The following is a 19,875-nucleotide window of genomic DNA, read 5'->3' on the forward strand; positions in this document are numbered from 1 at the left end:
TCTAGCCTGAATTTCTTTTCCTCAAGGACAGTGAGCTCTGCCTTCACCCATGCTGCAAAAGAGTTACCTGGATGGTGAGCTCAAATCCTAGCAATGGCAGAAATACTGGCCCCAGTTCCAAGACAGTGACTTAATTTTTATTAATGGAAGCAGTTATGTTTTTTCAGTTCCATACTGAACATTTAAAAAAAGCAGTGTAGAATTTTGTACAGCTATTCAGACATCCTTCCCTGATTGCTTCTCTGAGATATACATTGTTTCCCTTTTTTAAATACGTTTTTATTGTAAAAATGTTGTACAGTTACAGGAGCAAGGTAATGAGTACATTTTCTATTGAGCATTGTTGACTCCCCCTTTGTTTTCCCCCTACTATCCTTTCCCTCCCATCTCCACAACTACCTCCCCCTGCCAAGGTCAGTGACTTAGTTTTCCAATTTTGGTTTGCACAGGCTTTGAATTCATGTAGTGGCAACTCTTTCCTCACATTGCTAAAGATTTACCAAGACCCTGATTCTAAATCCCAGGCTAGGAAAGAAAACCGGCAGAAATTCCAAACCAGGGAGCTTTATTTTTTTAAATTTAGATAAATGATTAATTAATTAATTAATTTTTGGCCAAACATGGGGCTTGAAGTCAGGTCGTGTAAACTCTGCCTCAGCTTGGATCTCCCTAGGCTGGGGTGCAGTCTCCAGACCCATAGCCGATCCTGATATCCTAGGCCCAGAGGGATTTTAGGAAGAAAAAAAGCTGGAAAGCACAAAAAGTGGTGAGGTGCAGAGTGCTGGGGTTTTACTTGTTTTTTTCTTTGCATGTTGACCATCCTAGGTCTGAATGATATGGATGCAAAGTCGACTTGACCTGTCATTGCTGATGGCTGGTGGGATATCAGTGAAGCCATAGGCCAACCTGTGAACATGGCCCTGGATTCAAATCCCAGTCCTGACACCAATGGCAGGGGATCACAAGAGACTCATTCCTATTCATAGGAATACTGATTGAAAGTGTAGTTCATACACCGGTCTAGTCTAAAATTGGATGCAATAATCGATTTGGTAGGAAAGTTATAGGTGTCATTTTATCATAGATAGACAGCCCTGGCACTCTTTACCAATGTATATTTCTTTGTATACCACCATCTGCCTATCCATGTATCACTGTTTTGGCCAAACCTAGGGGTCGATCTGGGAACCATCTGACAGCCTCATTGGCTAGAGGCTGCCATGCTCAAACTCACTCATTCTTGAATTGAGCCTGCTAGGCACTGAGTTCAGATCCTAGCACTGCCAGGCTTGATGGAGAACACATCTAAAATCTAGATACTTTGTGATGGGATGTAAACTATGTAATAAATTGTATATGTATCATTAGAGTCAATAAAATAAATGGTAAATAAATGAATAAAACAAGAAATAAAATGAATAACCACAGCAAACACAATATGGACTGAACATCTGTACGGAATTACAAATCCTAACTTTAAAACGTATGTAAGATGAACTTTTCCAGGACTGAGGCTTCAAATCAGCCCCCCCTACAAGGAGGGAATTGCGGGGGACCCTGAGATACTCGTTTGTGAACCTATGAGGAGTCATGGAAAGCGATCGATCTCATCCCTGAATGAGTAGTTCATGCATGATGCGAGTAGGAAATGATAGGCAAGACTCATGGAGTATTGATTATTTGTAGAGAAGAGTTGATGAAGCATGATAATTATCATCACAGTCATGAAATGGAGGCATCCAGAAAGATCCAAGAAACAGTAGTCACACAGAATGGATTCCATTACAAGTCACCATCTCTCCTACTCTACACAAATATGTACTTATTTGCATACTACCTTCAGCTTATGAGTGGGTGACTATTATCCTCCCCAGTTTCCCCCTGTCGGGGGCCTCAATCTCAGGTCTTTGAATGGACTAGGTCCTTCATGGCTCACAGGCTGGTGTGCTCATGTGGACCCATTCACCAATTGGGCCTGCTAGGTCCCACGTTCAGATCCCAGGCCTGCCAAAAGATTCAGCTTGATGTCAAAAGCCAATCATTGCACCTGTTTTTCTTTCCTGTGCAAGTCATGGGTCTCAGCTAGGATGGAGAATAAATGGGCCACCCTGTGGCTATGGGAATAAGTTGTTATCCATGTCAGTCAAGGTATACTTGTCATTATATACTCAAGAAAATACACAATATATCCATGAATAGCATACAAAATAAAGAGAATAACTACACTCAATGCATGATGAAGTCCACACATGGATGTGAATATACATACTTTGTTTCAATGATGCATTGAGGACAATTGAGGCCTCCCTGGGGCTCAAACTCAGTTCCAGGGAATGACCCAGCTCCTTAGTGGCTCACAGTCTGGTATGATCACATGATCCCATTGGGCAGTTGGGCCTCCTAGGCTTTGAGTTCGAATCCCAGCACTGCCAAAAGTTCACCCTGATGTGAGAGGCCAGTTGTTGCATCTGTTTTCCTAGGCTGTGCAAGTTCTGTGTCTCACCTAGGAAGGAGAATGTATAGGCAAGTCTATACTCATGGGAATAGGTTGTCTTCCAGTTCACCAGAGTTATATCTGTCATTCTATACTCAAGAAAATACACAATACATCAATGAATAAGACACAAAATAAAGAGAATGACTACACCGAACACAAGATGCTGCTCACCAATGTTTAGAACTATAAATCCTCTGTTTAATTATGAATTCATGGCTATATTGGCCCCCACCTGGGCTGGATCTCAGGTCCTGGGAATGGCTTAGCTCCTTAGTGGCTCACACGTTGGTGTTCTCAACATGTCCCTTTCACTGATTGGGCCTGCTGGACCTTGAGTTCAAATCCCAGCACTGCCAAAATATTCAACCTGATGTAAGAATCCAATTGATCCACCTTTTTTCCTGTCCTGCGAAAGTCCTGGGTCTCAGCGCAGATGGAGAATGCTATAGAGGCAACTCTATAGCCATGGAAATAGGTTGTCATCCATGTCAGCACAGTTATATCTGTCACCATACTCAATAAAATACACAATACATCCATGAATAAGACACAAATTAAAAAGTATAACTACAATGAACTCAAGATGCATACCACTCCTGTAGGTAAAGAGAGATCTTATGTTTAAAAAAGGTGGGCTTATTATTTTGTCCAGTGCTGGGCCTTCAAATCAGGCCCTGGACCATGCCTGACATTCTAGTCTTCAAGGATGGCGAGCTTCAATTCTCCCACAGTGCAACAGAGCTACCCAGACCTGAGTTCAAATCCCAGCACTGACAAAAGATTCATTCTGATGTCAGAAGCCAGTTGTTGCACACGTTTTCCTCTCCTGTGAAAGAAGAGGATGGAAAATGCATAGGCAACCCTATAACCATGGGAACAGGTCGTCGTCCATGTCAGCACAGTTATACCTGTCACCATACTTAGTAAAATAAACAATACCTCCATGAATTAGAGACAAAATAAGGAGAAGTGCACCATACACAAGATGCTGTCCACACATGTATGTCAATTTAGATCGTATGTTTAAATTATGAACTTATGAAATTATGAACTTATATTGGACCACCCTGGGGGTCAATGTCAGATCCTGGGAATGACCTAGCTCCTTGGTTGCTCACAGGTTGGTGTGTTCACCTTGATTTATTGGCCAATTGTTCCTTCTAGGCCCTGAGTTGAGATCCCAGTAACATTAACACATGGATCATCGAGTAAGAAGCTGAATGTGAAACTTGTTTTCCTTTCCTCTGAGAATTCTAGGTGTCAAGCATGATGGAGTACATTTCTACAAACCTAGTGCTCTGTGATAGGATGTCATCAATGTAATAAACGAAATGGGTTTCATATAGTAAAATCAATGGTAAATAAATGAATAAAACAAAAAATACAAGGAACAACCACACCAAACATGTATGGACTGAACATCTATAGGTAAGTATAAATCCTATCTTTACAATGCATGTAAATAGTATGTTTTCCAGGGATGGGGCTTGAATTCAGGACTAGTGAACAGGCTTGACATTCTTATCTTCAAGTACGGTGATCTTCCCCTTCATCCACATTGCTGCAGATTTACCCTGATCCTTAGTTCAAATCCAACACCTGGCAGAATAAATAGCTGGAATTGCAAGCCAGGGAGCTAATTTTTTAAAAACTTTTTCTCAGCACGGGGCTTGAACTCAGGTCGTGGTAACTCTGCCTCAGCTTCGATCACCCTAGGCTGGGGTGCAGCCACTGGACTCACAGCTGTTCCTGGGATCCTCGACCCCCAGGCCTTGCAGGGAAAACAATGTACAGAAAAACTGTGGCCTTTTTAGGTTTTCTTCCTTTGCACATGACCCTCCTGAGTCTGAATTACACTGTTGCAAAGAGTACTTCACTTTGCATTGCTGAAGGCTGGCAGACTATTGGGGAAGCCATAGGCCCACGTGGCAATATAGGCCCTCAACAACCAATGGCAGGAGATACTAAGAAACAGGTTTCCAACCATAGGAATAAAAATGGAATGTTGTCAGTGTCACAGAATAAGTTGTTCGTGAATAATGCTCCTATAAAATTAGACAGCATGATTTCAGGAGGCTGATTGATTTTATTTAATATATATGAAGCATTAAAAGATTATTATTACTTACAGAAACACAATAATTTCAGGACACTGATTTCTTTTAAGAAAGAAAACAATTACATTACTTACATGGACACAAAATAAATACCCAAGAATTGGTAGGAATGTAGTCTATATAACTAAATAATATATAGACATCTCTGGCACTCTGTAAAGACATATATTTATTAGCTTACTGCCATCTGCACGTCAATCTGTTCTTATTTTGTTAACTCCTGGGCTCAATCTCAGGTCCTGGGAATAGTCCGTCAGCTCAATTTGCCCCAGGAGGGCATGCTGACACTCACCCATTCATGAATTTGGCCTTGTAGGCCATGAGTTCAGATGCCTGCATTCCCAAACATTGAATCGTTGAGTAAGAAGCTGATGGTAACACATGTTTTCCTTTTCTGTGAATGTCCTGGGTGTCAGGTATGAAGTGGAATATATATGCAGACCTATATCCTTATGTAATCAATGTTCTATGTGTCATAATAGTCAATAAAATAAATGGTCATTACATGAACAAAACAAAAATATAAAATAACTACACTGAATGCAATATAATCAACATATGTATGTAAATATAAATCATATATGTAAATTGTACATGAATAGGATGTTTTCTAGTGCTGAGGATCGATATCAGGCCTAAGGAACAGACTTGAATTTCTTGATAAGAAGGAGGCAAGCTTCCACTTCCAACACAGTGCAACATAGGTACCAGACCATGAGTTCAAATCCCAGTCCTGGCAGAAAAATAATGGAACCTTTATAGTATGATTGGCCCAATTCTTAGGTATTTCATTATGCCTCCATTTTATGAATTTGATTGTTTAAATGCTTAATAAAGTATTAACTAAAATTGATTAGTGTCCTATAATATAATTGTGTATAATTTTATCATAGAATCATTCAAGAACTGCCCATTCAATCATGACATACATAATATTCCATTGGGTATCATATAGATAGGAACAAGTTTCTTAGGATCTCCTGCCATTTGGAGGTGGCAGGATCACGATTCGAACTGTGTGCCCCAGCTCCCACCATTTCACTGCGAGAATAGGGTACTCACCAGTCTGTCCAAGAACATCAGCAAGACCAGTGGATCTCAGCAGTCCTCCTTGATACTTACAAGGCTGTGAAAGGAGGATCATGGTCAAAGTCACCCAAGCCAAGAAAGTTCTTGAGACTCCTTTCCAACTTCAGTGCCAACATATCAAGTGTGGAGGGCCAGCCTTGAGCAAAAGCAGCTCACAGACTGTGTCCAGATCTTGAGTTTAAGGTCCAGGATTGGCAACAAACAGACATACACAACAATCTGTGCAGCCATCCAGCTAAAGCAGGTTACTCTTTTGTCCCCAACTGCATTGGACAGAGTTCCCTGGGAATAAAGGCTAGGCGAGCCGCTGTCATCTTGCTCTGCCCATACTGCTTGCATCACAGGATTACAGCCCCATTCTTTCATGCTCCTTTCTGACCAATGAGATACAAGAATGGTGACCACACCCGCATTCTATGATGCTGGGGAGCACTAGGATTCCCTCTGTTTGTTTACAACACTACCAGAAGTTGAGGAAGGTAGAGGTGGTTGAGTGATCAGCAAGAGACTTGAGGAGAGTTTGGAGTATAGTAGGAAATTGATGCTCCCACCAGCACCCCACCTCCCTCCCCACTTCCTGCGGTGCTGGGTTTCAAACCTCAGGCAATGGAGCACTGCCAGCAGTCATAAGGCCCCAACCAGGTCCCTGCCCCTGGTCTTCTGCTCTGGGCCCATGTATCCACAATGCCACCTCCATCACTGGTCTTCCCACCTGGCACAGCTGCCAACAGCTTCTCTGAGCAGCACAGGTGAGTGGCTGCCCCAACACTACCCCTGCCGCTGGTCAGACACTCCACTGGGGTCCCCCTGACCCCCTGCTTGTTTCCTCTCCCTGGCTCTGAGGAGCCACCTTTCTGTCTTGGGCATTTCTGAGAAAGAGACTCAATAGAGACTCAGGCTGTGCTGGATCGGGGTCCTCCTATCTGTGACAGGTATGCTCCACCAAGCATGGTCCTCTGTAGTTGGGATGGTAGACATGTAGCGCCATGCTCAGTTATTGGTTTAGATAGATTATCCCAAACTTTTAGTCCATGCCAGCAGATTCTTGACCACAGATGAAGTTCTGGATAGTGCCAAAACCATCAGACTTCAGTCTCCTCAGAGGACAGTTGTGAGGAAACAAGGGATTTATACAGAGGGTTCTGTGGAGCATGGCTAGGCACAGAGGGAGCATCCTTCAGATAAGGTTCTCAGCAATTCTGTGAGCATATGACAGGAAGATACCCGGAAAAGGCTCAGGTGGGGTCTGTTATTAATTGTGCAACAGGTGTGGGATTATGAAACAAAACATGGCTCTCATCATTACCCTATCCCCATGAGGAAGGGGATCCTTCACTCTGTTGAGTTTTGCAGCTGAGGAAACAGATGCACGGAGAAGCTGGGTGACCTACTTATGACCTCAAGGTCACAGGAAGCTCAGCCTGACTTCTCTACCATGCTCCTTGGGACAATGGGTGCTATTCAGTCCACTTGATGTGGTGGGAATCACTTCTTGTCAGTTGTGGGTCTTGAACTCTAGGCCTGGGCGCCGTTCCCAAGCTCTTCAGATCAAGGCTAGTGCTCTACCACTTGAGCGCACTTCCGGTTTTCTGGTGGTTGTTTGAAGATAAGAGTCCCACAGACGTTTTTGCCCGGACTGGCTATGAACCATGATCATCATATCTCAGCCTCCTGTGTAGCTAGGATTAGAGTTCTGAGCCACTGGCACCCAACTTAAGCATAATTCTGATTTTCTTTCTTCGTCTCTCACATAGTAACTGGTGGAATGTTTTCTGGATGAGGTGGCCCAGTGTCCCTATGTGCCTGGAACCCAAGGTAGCCCTCTCATTGAGGAAGTGGGCTGTGGGTCAGGAGCTGTCTAGCTCAGACTGTTGAAACAGCTCCATGACGTAAGCCCCTCTGTGCCCTGGCTAGACCATGATGGTTATTCATTTTCCATCCAACCTTCCTGGACTTATTGTATTGTATTGTTTTTTACATCATTTTCTAGCACCTGGCCAAAATTATGATATAGTTATGGAATGAAAATGTAATGCCATCTTAAGAAAGTCATTTAGGGCTTTGTGAATGTGGCTTCATGGTACACTGATTGCCTAACATGCATGAAACCCTGGGTTCAATTCCCCATTACCACATAAACAAAAAAAAACTGGAAGTGGTGCTGTGCCTCAAGTGGTAGAAGGCTAGCCTTGAGCAAAAAAAGAAAGACAGAAAGACAGAAAGAAAGGAAAATAGAGAAAGGAAGAAAGAAAGAAAGAAAGAAAGAAAGAAAGAAAGAAAGAAAGAAAGAAAGAAAGAAAGAAAGAAAGGAAGGAAGGAAGGAAGGAAGGAAGGAAGGAAGGAAGGAAGGAAGGAAGGAAGGAAAAAAGAAAGCCCTGGGTTTCCCTTATTTGCAATAACTAGTGTATGTCTGAGTCAAGCAGAAATGATCAGATAAGTTGCTGTTAGGGAAATGAACCCTAAGATATGTATTTAAATGTTTTTTTCTTTCATGTGATTTTTTTCTAACACATTTATAAAATTATTTCTTGGTTGTTTTGTATTTCCCTCACCCAGAGTATAACCCTTGCTTTCACTGTACTTGATAATGATATAATTTGTGGAGGGGAAGGGAAAAAACACGTCATTTAAATAGGGATACAGGTGGACCCATTGCAACAATGAGATATGCAAGTCGTTATGTCAAAAACGAACTTTACAACTTTGGTGGGGGGGATGGGAAGGAGGATTGGGTCTGGGGGCAGATGGAGGATGGGAGGGGGTCAGAAGGGGAACCAAAGGAGGAGGATACAATGCTTGATAAGAAATGTACTCATCTTGCCCCTGTAATTGTAACCCTTCTGTACAGTATTTTCACAATATAAAAGAAAAAACTAGTAAATGCAAAATAAAGAATCCTTCCAAACTGAAACCTGACAGTAGTCCCTAATTCATGAATTTTACTTATAATAATGTTTTGAAAAAAAAAAAGGTTTGGTCATTAGGTCACAGCAATTAATGCCAGTAATGTGCTTAGATTTCAGGTGAAGATTAATTCTGGAAATTCAAAGATTCCAGGATTTTGTGTGGTCACTGCTAATCACAAAGAGAAGGGTAATCTAAGTGACATTTGGAAACCTTTTTGGTCAGTGACTGCAAAAAAAGGCAGAGGCTAATTAACAGTTGTGACACAAGAGAAAAAATAACTCCAGATGGAAGGAATAAATGATAGTAACTAAGGTATACCAGAAATTGTTCTAGAAAACAATTTTGGTTATTGAAGAACTAGTTTTCAACTAGGCTTATTCCTCATTGCCTTTAGCATTCTAAATCTCTTAGGCTAGTTATTAATCTCTGTGTGATAAATGTATCTCTCTCTATGCTGTTCTTTCATACTCGATATCCTTTGCTTTCTAAAAATCTGTCTTTCTATATTTCTCTATGAACATTTCCTGATACTAAATACACCAATACAGATGGTAGAGGATGTTAATGGAGGGATCCCATAGCTAATGAGTCATTAATGTAACAGAATGGAAAAGGAGGACATATTATTGCTACCTCAAATTTTCTGAAAAGCTGCAATGGCATCATTTGGTTCAAATTTCCATTGTTTGTCTACATAGTGTCATTCAGTGCACATAAATGCAAATATGAGCCAGGTGCTGGTGGTTCACTCCTGTAATACTAGCTACTCAGAATGTTGAGACCAGAGGATTGTGGTTGAAAGACAGCCTGGTCAGGAAAGCCCATGAGACCCTTATCTTCAATTAAGCACAGGAAACCCGGAAGTAGTTCTGTAGCAAAAGTAGTAGAGCACTCAACTTGACCTGAAGAGCTGAGGGACAGCGCCCAGGATCAGAGTTCAAGCCCCATGACCAACAAATAAAGTGAAAGATGACTTTGTTTCCCCCAAAGGAACGACAAAATTAATAATCCTCCCAAGCAGAAAAATAAATTCCAAAATGATTCAATGCACCTACTTTTGCTGAATTACTTACTTTATGGCTTCTTTGCTGGACATATTCTCTGCTTTTAAAAATAGTCAAATATTAGCTTTAACAAAAAATTTCATCAAATATTAGTTATTTCAAAAGAGAAGTCTATTCAGTTGATGTCACTTAGCTTTCTTACTATCTTAGTTCAAAGCTAACCCAGGCAGGATAGTCTCTCAAATTCATTTTTAATTAAACACCAAAAAAAGCACAAGTAGAATTTTGGCTCAAGCAGTTGAGTACTAGCTTTGGGGGCAGGTGGGCAGGAAAGAAAATTGTTCAGGGCAGGGTCCAGCTTCTGGGTACAAGCCCCAGAACCAGCACAAACGAACCAAACAAGCAAACAAAAAAACCCAGATATTTCTTTGGGACCCTCCTTAAAGGAGTACTCATTTGATAAGAGGCTCCTTTTGGTGATCATACTCACTGGATCCTGCTTTTCTGGAATCCTTATTGCTCTGGAGAACTCAGGACCAGACTAAAGAAATTGATAACTGACTCCTGCAAATAGAGATTCCTCTCAGGGGTGAAATATCCATCCATAAAGCACTTTAAACCTCCATGTCTTTGTTTCTTTGCAGTAGAACACTTTTTAAACGTTATTTCCTTTTGTTCTATGATGGCTTTCAAATGGCACATTATTTTTGTAATACTCTCAACTAGAACTTTACAGAAAAGTTTTATATGAGTAAAGAACATATTCGAAAAAGTCAAGAACAGAGTTTCCTTCAAGCCTTGGGATTCTTTTCTTGTACAGTAAAAAGGAAAGCACAAGTTAACTTGAACTTTGTCATTCCTCTATGTTCCATTCCTCTCCTGGGATCAGTTTCCACATCCAGTTACCATTACTTCCAGTAACAATTGATGGTGCTGCTTGAGGTATAATAAATGTTTACTGGCTTCACTGAAATAACACAAGGATACCTTTGGACATGAGGTAACACGTGTTTCAGAGAAAACTTAGTAAAGAGAAAATATGAAAATTATATTGCTTATAAATATATTATCCATGAGTATATTGAGTTCAAACTTTTTAAGGTCTCTGTAAATTAAAGTGAATTGTAAATGGGAAGAAGGTTCTCAGATCATTCCTTTTGTGAGTGTATGTACAGCACATTATTTCCCGTGTATATGAATTAACAGTAAGGGAAACTATAGCAATAATAGGAGAAAGAGAAGTTCTGTGTTAAAGTATATGGGTTCAATACACTATAGAAGACTCTACAAATAAGACAACATTGAAACAATAAAGCCAAGTCCAGTATGTAGATTTATTGGAGTGATGTAGAGAAAGCATTACTCCTAGGTGGAACACGAAGTATGAAGCCACTCCCTTTCTAAATCACACTTGCTAATCACACAACTCTGTAGAAAGTAGAATGGAAGTATAATTCTGGTTCCAATGCAAGTCAGATATAAAAGCATGGAATTAAATGGAAAAAAATCCATCTTGAGAGAACAGGGCTTATACTAGCAATGAACTGCTGGCTAAGATGATATTTCTTTTTCTTTCCTTATATATTTATTGTTGTTGTTGGTGGTCTTGGCACTTGAACTCTGGGCCTGGGCACTGTTCCTCTGCTATTCAGCTCAAGGCTAATGCTCTACCACTTGATCCACAGTGCAACTTCCAGTTTTCTTGTAGTTAATTGCAGAAAAGTGTCTCCAGTACTTTCTTACCCGGGGTGGCTTTGAACCCCAATCCTCAGATCTCACCACCACTCAGCTTACGATCACATTTCTAACAGTGTACACTCAGGATATGTAATGGGTATATTAATCTATCTTTATTTTAATTCTTGAGTTAAAAACCTCGGCTACAGCATAGACTTTACACTCACAAAAATGTTTATAGCTTAAAAGTTGATACTTCTGGAGAAATAAAACCTAAGAATGTAATGGAGTCTGGGAAGTTCAGTTTGCAACCAGCTAGGCTAGAACAGTCTTTGCAACAGTACCTATAATTGAGGAGCCAAAAGCTGTATTGGAAGAATGGCTCAGGTGATGGAATACCAGTCATGAGCAAGATTTATGAATAAGAGCTTGAGGCTTTTGTGTACATATAAACAAACATACACATACACACAGAGGCACTTATATGTGCACACACAAATGCACAAATGACTCTCATAATATGTAGAAAAATTACAAAACAATAGAAAATATGTCCTGAGAAAGACTAGAATTATGTGATAATTTTTAATATTAGAAAGTCCTCAAGTTACTTTTTTCAAAAGTGTTTGAGAATATTACATAGGTAGGGACCAGAGATAGTAAGAGAGTCAAGTAATCATTATTAAAGGTTTCGGATCCATTGAGGAATGAATCAGAGACCCCGCAGGTGCATCTGAAAATGTTCATATCCTGTGTCAAATGTTAGAAAATATTTGAAAATAGTACAGGAACAGTCTGAGCAGTGTAGTGGGTAATATCACTGGAGAAATTCAGAATTGGTAATCTGTATTTAGATTAAATAAAACAAGAAACTATGGCAGGGCAATGTGATATAAGCCTAGAATTCTAGCACTCAGACTAAAACAGAAGATTAGAGAGTGGAATTACATAGTGATACCTTCCCTGGACCAGGTAGTATAATTTTGTCTTAATAAAACAAATCAAACAAGAAAGGAATATACAGTTGGAATGCTGGGCTAATTTTGTCATTTTTTGCGAAGTCAAGTTTCCTATTGAAATGCAACTCATATATAATCCTCACTTGTGTTTTAAATTCTCTCTCCATTACAGAACATTCCTAGATGCAAAATGACTCATGATTACCTTCCAAAATTTGAGAAAGTAAGTAATCATCATTCTGTTGGATTCCAAAGAAATGATAAAGGATTACAAAGGCTTAAGCCTGGAGAAATAGCAAAGTTTATCTAATGTAGGACTTTGTAAATGTTGCTAAATTAGAATTGAGATTTAAAATAAATATTTTGGTTTTGTTTGTAATTTCATATTCTATTAGATATTTCAAAATTCTTTTCTTTTTTTGTCAGTTGTGTGGCCTGAACTCTGGGGCTGCACACTGTCCCTCAGCTCTTCAGCTCAAAGCTAGTACTCTACCACTTGAGCCACAGCACCACTTCCGAGTTTTTTCGCTTATGTGGTGTGGAGGAATCGAACCCAGGGCCTCATGCCTGTAAGGCAAGCAGTCTACCACTGAGCCACCTTCCCAGCCCCAAAATTATTTTTAAATAGAGGGTTTAATTGACAAATTCACAAATGATTCTTGCAGTCTACTTGCCTAGAATATTCTTTCAAGAGAGATATAATTAGAAATTAGTTAATAGATAATTCCAACAATTCATGTATAAAATGATAATGTGAATAATGTAGACAGAGTTGCCAAGAAATGCATGATATTAATTTATAAATTTATCAAAAGCAATTTTTTGAAGCTTTGGTATAACATAGTATGAGGAGAATAATTGTGTGACATCTTTTTCTTCTACCTATGTAACACAGGAAGCAATTCCCTTAATTATGTGCCTCTGTATACAATGAGAAAAATGCTAGATTGGGGGTTTGTTTTCATTTTTTTGTTTTATTGGTTTGTCCTAGTGCTTGAACTCTGGTCCTGGACACTGTCTCTGAGCCTGTTCATGCTCAAGGCTTGTGCCCTACCATTTCAATCTCAGTGCCACTTGTGTCTGGCTTTTGCTGAGAAGTTTATTGGAGATAAGCATCTAAGGAACCTTCCTGCCTGGGTTTGCTTTGAACTGTAACATTGCGCTCTTAGCATCCTGAATATCTATGGTAATTAAAAAAGTATAAATATAAATAATATTTGCAAATGGTCTGATCTCAAGAATACTAGGGGTGGGAAAATGATGCAACCCAGTTTATTGTGGTGTTCTTTCCAGAACATGGAGGGCATCACATTAGCAGAGGTGTAGTATTTTTCACAATAAAGATAAGCTATTAGTGTTGTAAATTAAGGGAACCTTTGAGGTGCACCCTACACCTTGGAAACTGTTGGGCTATGATGACTTTATGGCATAAGTCTTCGGATTGATGGTCACATAAATAATAGCTTACCCTGATAAACAATTGCTTACTCTTGAAAAATTAATTATTACAGATGCTTCATAGTTTTATACTTTACCAGAATGTGGCTATTTTTCTGTTTATTTCTCAATCTGTAGCAACCCATTGGAATATGAATCTATTGCAGAATTACATAACATGCAAACAGGTATTCTTTTGAATCTCTCAGGTAGGAATGTTCAGAATTTGAAAATGAGTAGATATTAGTCATAGGAATTTTGAAGAACACATATATTCTGTCCTCTTAACAACTTATTTACTTTTAAAAGTTATGGGTTTCCATTGAATGAAACTGTTTACTGTTTTTGTATGAGAAAGTTTAAATTTATTCTTTTTTCAAAATATTGGCAAGTATATTGTGAAAATATTGTCTAGTTGGATAACATTCAAGTTGATGGCCCTCTGATTAAAAAGGTGTAATTAATTCAAATTTAATGCCAAATAGTATTGATTTTTAAAAGTTACTAAAAAATAATAATATTTACTATACCAATACAGTGAAACTTTATTTCATGTAGCTTATTTATTTAATTTAATTTTCTTGTCAAAGTTATGTACAGTGGAGTTACAGTAATTGTAAGGTAGTGAATACATAACGTTTCAAACTTGTTATCCCCTTTCTCATTTTTCTCAGTTTTCCGTCACCACAATACCCCTCACAAGTTGTAATGTACATTTTCATCATATTGTCTTGAGAGCATTGCTATTGCATTGGTTTGCCCTTTGTCCTATTTCTCAACATTTTGTTGTTCCTATTCCTTTCCGTAATTAAGGTAAATGTATACCAGTACACAGGGTATCCAAATCAAATACAGCAGGGAATAAGCCATAGGGAAAAATGTCAAAAGAAAATAGAAATCACATAGTACATTAAAAACAACAACCGCAAATAAAAATCTCTGTTTCCATATCTTGGATTTTATTTTGCTTAGCATCAGCATATATGGTCATATATATAACATAACAAAGGCCCTGGAAAATAATAGTTGCATGGACATGATATCATGAAAACAACATTTTAACTGTTTAATATGGTAAAGATGGAATTAGGATTGGTGAATTCGCGATTCTGTTAAAGGAATTTCAAAAGAGTTTTAAAGTTATGACAGGTAAATTTTAATTGTTCAAACTTTTTAACAACTTAGCCTATTAAAAAAATAAAATTGCCTGGGAGAATAGGCTTTCATGCAAAGAAATCCATGGAGACTTAGATGAGAGGGAGTGATGTGGGTGAAGATGGCTCTTTTTCACACTAAACAGACAAACCTCACAAACCTTGCTGTAAATCCTGTAGGTTACCTTGAGAATTTTCCTTACCCAAAAAATATACTCTTACTGTGTGAAACAAGGTTGTAGTGGAATTTAAATTCAAAGTTCTTTAAAAAAAGACATCAAAGCCGGGCGCTGGTGGCTCACGCCTGTAATCCTAGCTAAACAGGAGGCTGAGATTTGAGGATCGCGGTTCAAAGCCAGCCCGGGCAGGAGAGACCGTGAGACTCCTATCTCCAATAAACCACCAGAAAACCGGAAGTGGCGCTGTAGCTCAAGTGGTAGAGCTCTCGCCTTGAGCTGAAGAGCTGAGGGACAGCGCCCAGGCCCAGAGTTCAAGCCCCACGACCGACAAAAAAAAAAAAAAAAAAAAAAAAAAAAGACATCAAAATTGTGATTTGACCTTTACTTACTAAACAGTAATTCTCTGAAAAAGATAATTGTGTTCAAACTATTTAGGGGAAAGTGCCCTCCACAATGAAAGAAGATAATGGGTTTACACTTTTCTGTTTATAATACTTTCCACAATGTCTTTGCATATAAAGCACTGAAACACAGAAAAAAATCTGATTGGATACTTCAAACGAATGATTTCACATTTCTAAGTGGCTCAAAAATATAATATCATTATTAACATAAGACTGTGAAGACTTCTCTTATTACATAAGCCAAAAAGTTTTGGGATCAGAAAAGAAGAGCAAATGGAAAAAGTAAGAAAACAGTATTCTTCGAAGCCCTAGATAAGCGTATTAGCTTCAGCAATGGAGGGAGGCCAAAACTTTTTAAAATAGATTGTCTTAATATTTTACCTACATAAAGTGGTTTTACAGAGCCTATTTGTCTCACTTCAATGCACACTAGATCAAATGAAGACATAAAAATAAGTTCCACATCCAAATAAAATAGTTTTAAAAGAGAAACCATGAAGACGTAGCAGTGGGGGAGGTCTTATAGTCCTTCCACTTCACTAGACTTTAACCCAAGAAGCTGTGATTAATTGGAAATCAGGTATGAGCTAAGAGGAGGAAATAGAAATAGGTCATCGAAGTATTGTCCTTTGTAACAGACACTGTCATCCAAGGTATCGGTGATTTAACTCTATTCTTCTCCATACATCTTGTTAAGCAAATGCAAGACCAAGAGAAAAATAATCTATTGAAGTAATTTTGAAAAGAATAACTTCACTGTTCCTGATATGGTATCTAACGAGAGTCTTAGGTGAGAAGATAAAAGTGGAGTATTCTTCGGTTTCCTCTAAGCATCTTGTTAGCAAATTATATCTTTGAGGTTAGAAGTAATTGAACCAAAAAGTGGTGGAGTACTTATTTTTGTGGGCACTTTAGACATAAGAATACTTTCAAGGTAAAAGAAAAAACAGTATAGCTAAATATTTGTGATCACAGCTTCTTGGATTGGTTTTTTGGAGAAAAGGTTTTACCTGAGAGTTTGTCCTCATTATCATAGATGTTGGGTTTTCGTGGCAACCAAATGCAAGAGGGAAGTTTAATGGACTCGCTTGGACAAATAAACAGCATAATAGAAAAAATGGCAAATTATCTTTAGTGAATTACTTTGACCGATTATTTTGCCAGAACAAAGAAGGAAAGATATAATTCAAAATCACTTGACTGAAAAGTATGAAAAAGAGTAGTAAAGAGAGATGAGAGAAAACATAGAGGACTGTTTTCTCTCCAACAGAGTAATGGGTTTTGATCTTGTTTCTTCCATTCTATATTCACCAGCTATCAAATGTATCTCAGGACTGTAATATCCAGTTCAAAGAGATCTCCCATTAGAAAATATTTGCTGCAGATGTAGGTGATTTATAACCTTAGACAATCTATTTAAATCTGTTCAAAATTCTCCCCTACCCCAAACTGCCCTCTTTGAACAGTTGGTTTGCTTTTCCCATACTGCCCTTGATTAACTATTTAATATTTTGAGAGGTCATATTCATACTCTGTAGAGTTTGCTGTTTGGTTGTGATTTTTATGTGTTTGATTTTTGTTGTGCTTTTAACTAAATTTCAAAAGGTTGTGCAATTGTGTTACAATTAAATATGTCCATGTAATTGTCCAATGCTCCTGGATCAGAGTCACTCCTTCTATCATTCTCAACCAACCTCTTCTCCAAGATTTATTTCAGATTTACCACTTCCTTTATCACATGTGTACATTGAGTATTCTAGTTGTGCTTGCCACTTTTTCATTTTTCATTCATTCTGTTTTTACTAATATTCTTCTCTGGTTTCAACTTCTTGATAGTCATTCTGTTAAACTGTCTGTTCATACTTTGACAGGTTTATATACATTCTATGGCATTTCAATCCTGCATATACTTGAACTGATATCAGCTTATATTTCCATAATTAATTCATCTGCAATAACAATTTGCAAGACTGGAGACGTGAAGCACCTAGACATGATTTTATTCTCATCCATTTGGAAGATTAATCTTTATTCAACAAGAAAGTTTAAAAATGGCTTAGAATGTTTTCCTAACTACCAGTTTTTATAAATGGCTTTGTACAATGGTTTGTGATTATTTTACTTTACATGGGATAATATTCTCTACTACGTATAACTTTTGGGAAAAGAAGAAAACTAAAATTTATTACTGTGGAGGAATATGATAGAAATAGAAGACAGATTTTATGTTTGTCACATCTCTCATGAGTACCCATATTCAAGATTTAAAGTCAAATTTCTTAAGGAAAACATCAAACAATATGATAAGGCAACTATTCGTGATCTTTTAAAATGTACTTTATTATTTGATGAAATTTACTTTATTAGCTAATGTTTAGGCTTGAAATATGGGAGGCTGATCTAGGTAACACATTTCTGGAAGGCATCTACTGAACAACACAAATGGTCGGGGCTACTACTTCTATAATTTAAGGAATGGTTGAACCTGTTTGGTATTAGTGCAGGATAATAAATTAACTCTATTGTAACTTGCTCCTTCCACTTGAAAAACTTGTAATGTTACTAAGTATCTAATCGTCAAATGTCATTTTGGCGAATGTGCCTTTAAAAAGTTTATTTGAGGGGCTGGGAAGGTGACTCAGTGGTAAAGCACTTGCTGGCATGCATGTTTTTCTGAATTATATTTGACTTCTAAGTCAAGTTTTCCTATCCTTGGTAGAAAAATTATGGATCTATCCTTCCAGGAACTATTTTTTGGCCTACTTATACTGGACTGAAATCTTTCATTAATCATTAGGAGAGGGGTATTAAAAATATTCTTGTGACATTTGTGATCTTGTTCACTAATATGGGCTGGTCATCTGTAAATTGAAAGTGTGAATTACAGTAGTTTCTCTCAGATTTTGTGATCTCATCTTTCATTTTAAGTTGCCTTGCATTTCACAATTGCTTACTGCTAAATCCTGTGTAATTGGGGCCCTGAATTATTATAGGAAATGAGGAGTTGAGATGAGTCTTCAATTACTTTCTGTTGGCATGTGGCATGGGCCTAGGTGTGAATACTTGCCCTTCTTATCTGATGATACAGATAACTAGGACCTAGGATCCTAGGACGCGTGGATCCTGTAGAAGAATAATACCTTTTGGACATCATATCAGCAAAATTTGGGTATGATCAGAAATATGGGGAAAACCATTCTGAGTCCAGCGAGTCAAAACAATATACAGAGCAGCAGAGTAAAATCCCTTACAGATTAAAGGAAAACAACATTTTTTTTTTACCATGTGAATTCAGGAGACTAAGAACACTTAGAAGGTATCACAAGTTTATATCGAAGACATTGCATTGATACTTCTTATATTCTAATAAATATTCTAAACCTAATTATTTATATTCCTATCTATTTATTGTAATAAATATCAAATTATTTGTCAAATTATCGATTAATTCTAGCAAGTTTCATTGTGTGAAACATAAAATTAGCACATACAAATATAAAATATATAACTGTATGTAATCTAAGGAAATGTTTTTCATTGTTCTGTTGTGGTTAGGTTATCAAAGGCAACTCTGTTTTACAGTATTATTCCATTATCTCTACCTCAGAGTTGGGTAGAGTTAGACCTAAAGCTTTACCATTTGTAGATTTACAGCCTAGAGGCAAGAGGAAACACTGTGATTAAAACATTACCAATTTAAGGCCTAATATCAAGGAAAAATATGGACTTCTCCTGGAGCTATGGAAATATTTGGCGATAGAAATTCAGTAGTGTAAGTTCCTGCCTGGTTGGATGGTAGACAGGTCAGGACATTAGGTAATCATGCATAAGAACAATTTTTTTTCACCTTCTTGGCTTTAGCTACTTTTGAAATGGTAGGTATAATAAACAATTATATTTTGATAAAATACTTTCTAGTCAGAACTGTTTATTTCTCTATGATCCCTTGTAACTAAGATTAGTTTTTTTTTTTCCAGTAAGATAATCTTTGCTGTCAGGGTAAGATATTCTGGTTGGTCTGTTACTACATGGAAGAAGGGTAAAGGGTCAGTAGACATTTGTGCCAGTAAGACCTCATTTGGGAAATTTTAAGCTGCAAAAGTTTAGAAGTAGCTCTTCAACAAGGCTTACTTTGAATCCATTAGCTCCAAGAAGTTAACTCAGTTGATAAATAAGTACTTGAAAAGCCATATCTTTGAACCTAGCTATAAAGGCTACAAAATATGATGAAATTTAAAATGAAAAAGACTTAAAATAGTCATTGGCAAATAATTGCAATTGTGAGCAATCTACCGAACAATATGTTTTTTCCACTATACACAGAATTTCAGAGAAATAAGATCAATAGCATTGTTAGTAACAATAAGGTTTCCTTGTTACAAATAGGCAACCAAGGATATATGCCTGTATAAAGATTACATCATTAACTACTTAAATTTACAGGATACTAC

General features: G+C 37.9%; 1 long non-coding RNA gene across 1 annotated transcript; it reads left to right on the forward strand.

Moving 5' to 3' along the window:
- The first annotated feature begins 6,243 nt into the window (after nucleotides 1-6,243).
- On the forward strand, nucleotides 6,244-17,485 carry LOC138813043 (uncharacterized). Its single transcript, XR_011367702.1, has 3 exons — nucleotides 6,244-6,452; nucleotides 12,423-12,473; nucleotides 17,296-17,485. It is a non-coding gene; the product is annotated as an uncharacterized lncRNA (long non-coding RNA).
- The last annotated feature ends 2,390 nt before the right edge of the window (nucleotides 17,486-19,875 follow it).

The sequence above is a fragment of the Dipodomys merriami genome, unplaced genomic scaffold, assembly GCF_024711535.1.
Source record: "Dipodomys merriami isolate MVZ:Mamm:240054 unplaced genomic scaffold, mDipMer1.0.p SCAF_58, whole genome shotgun sequence".
Classification (NCBI taxonomy): Eukaryota; Metazoa; Chordata; class Mammalia; order Rodentia; family Heteromyidae; genus Dipodomys; species Dipodomys merriami.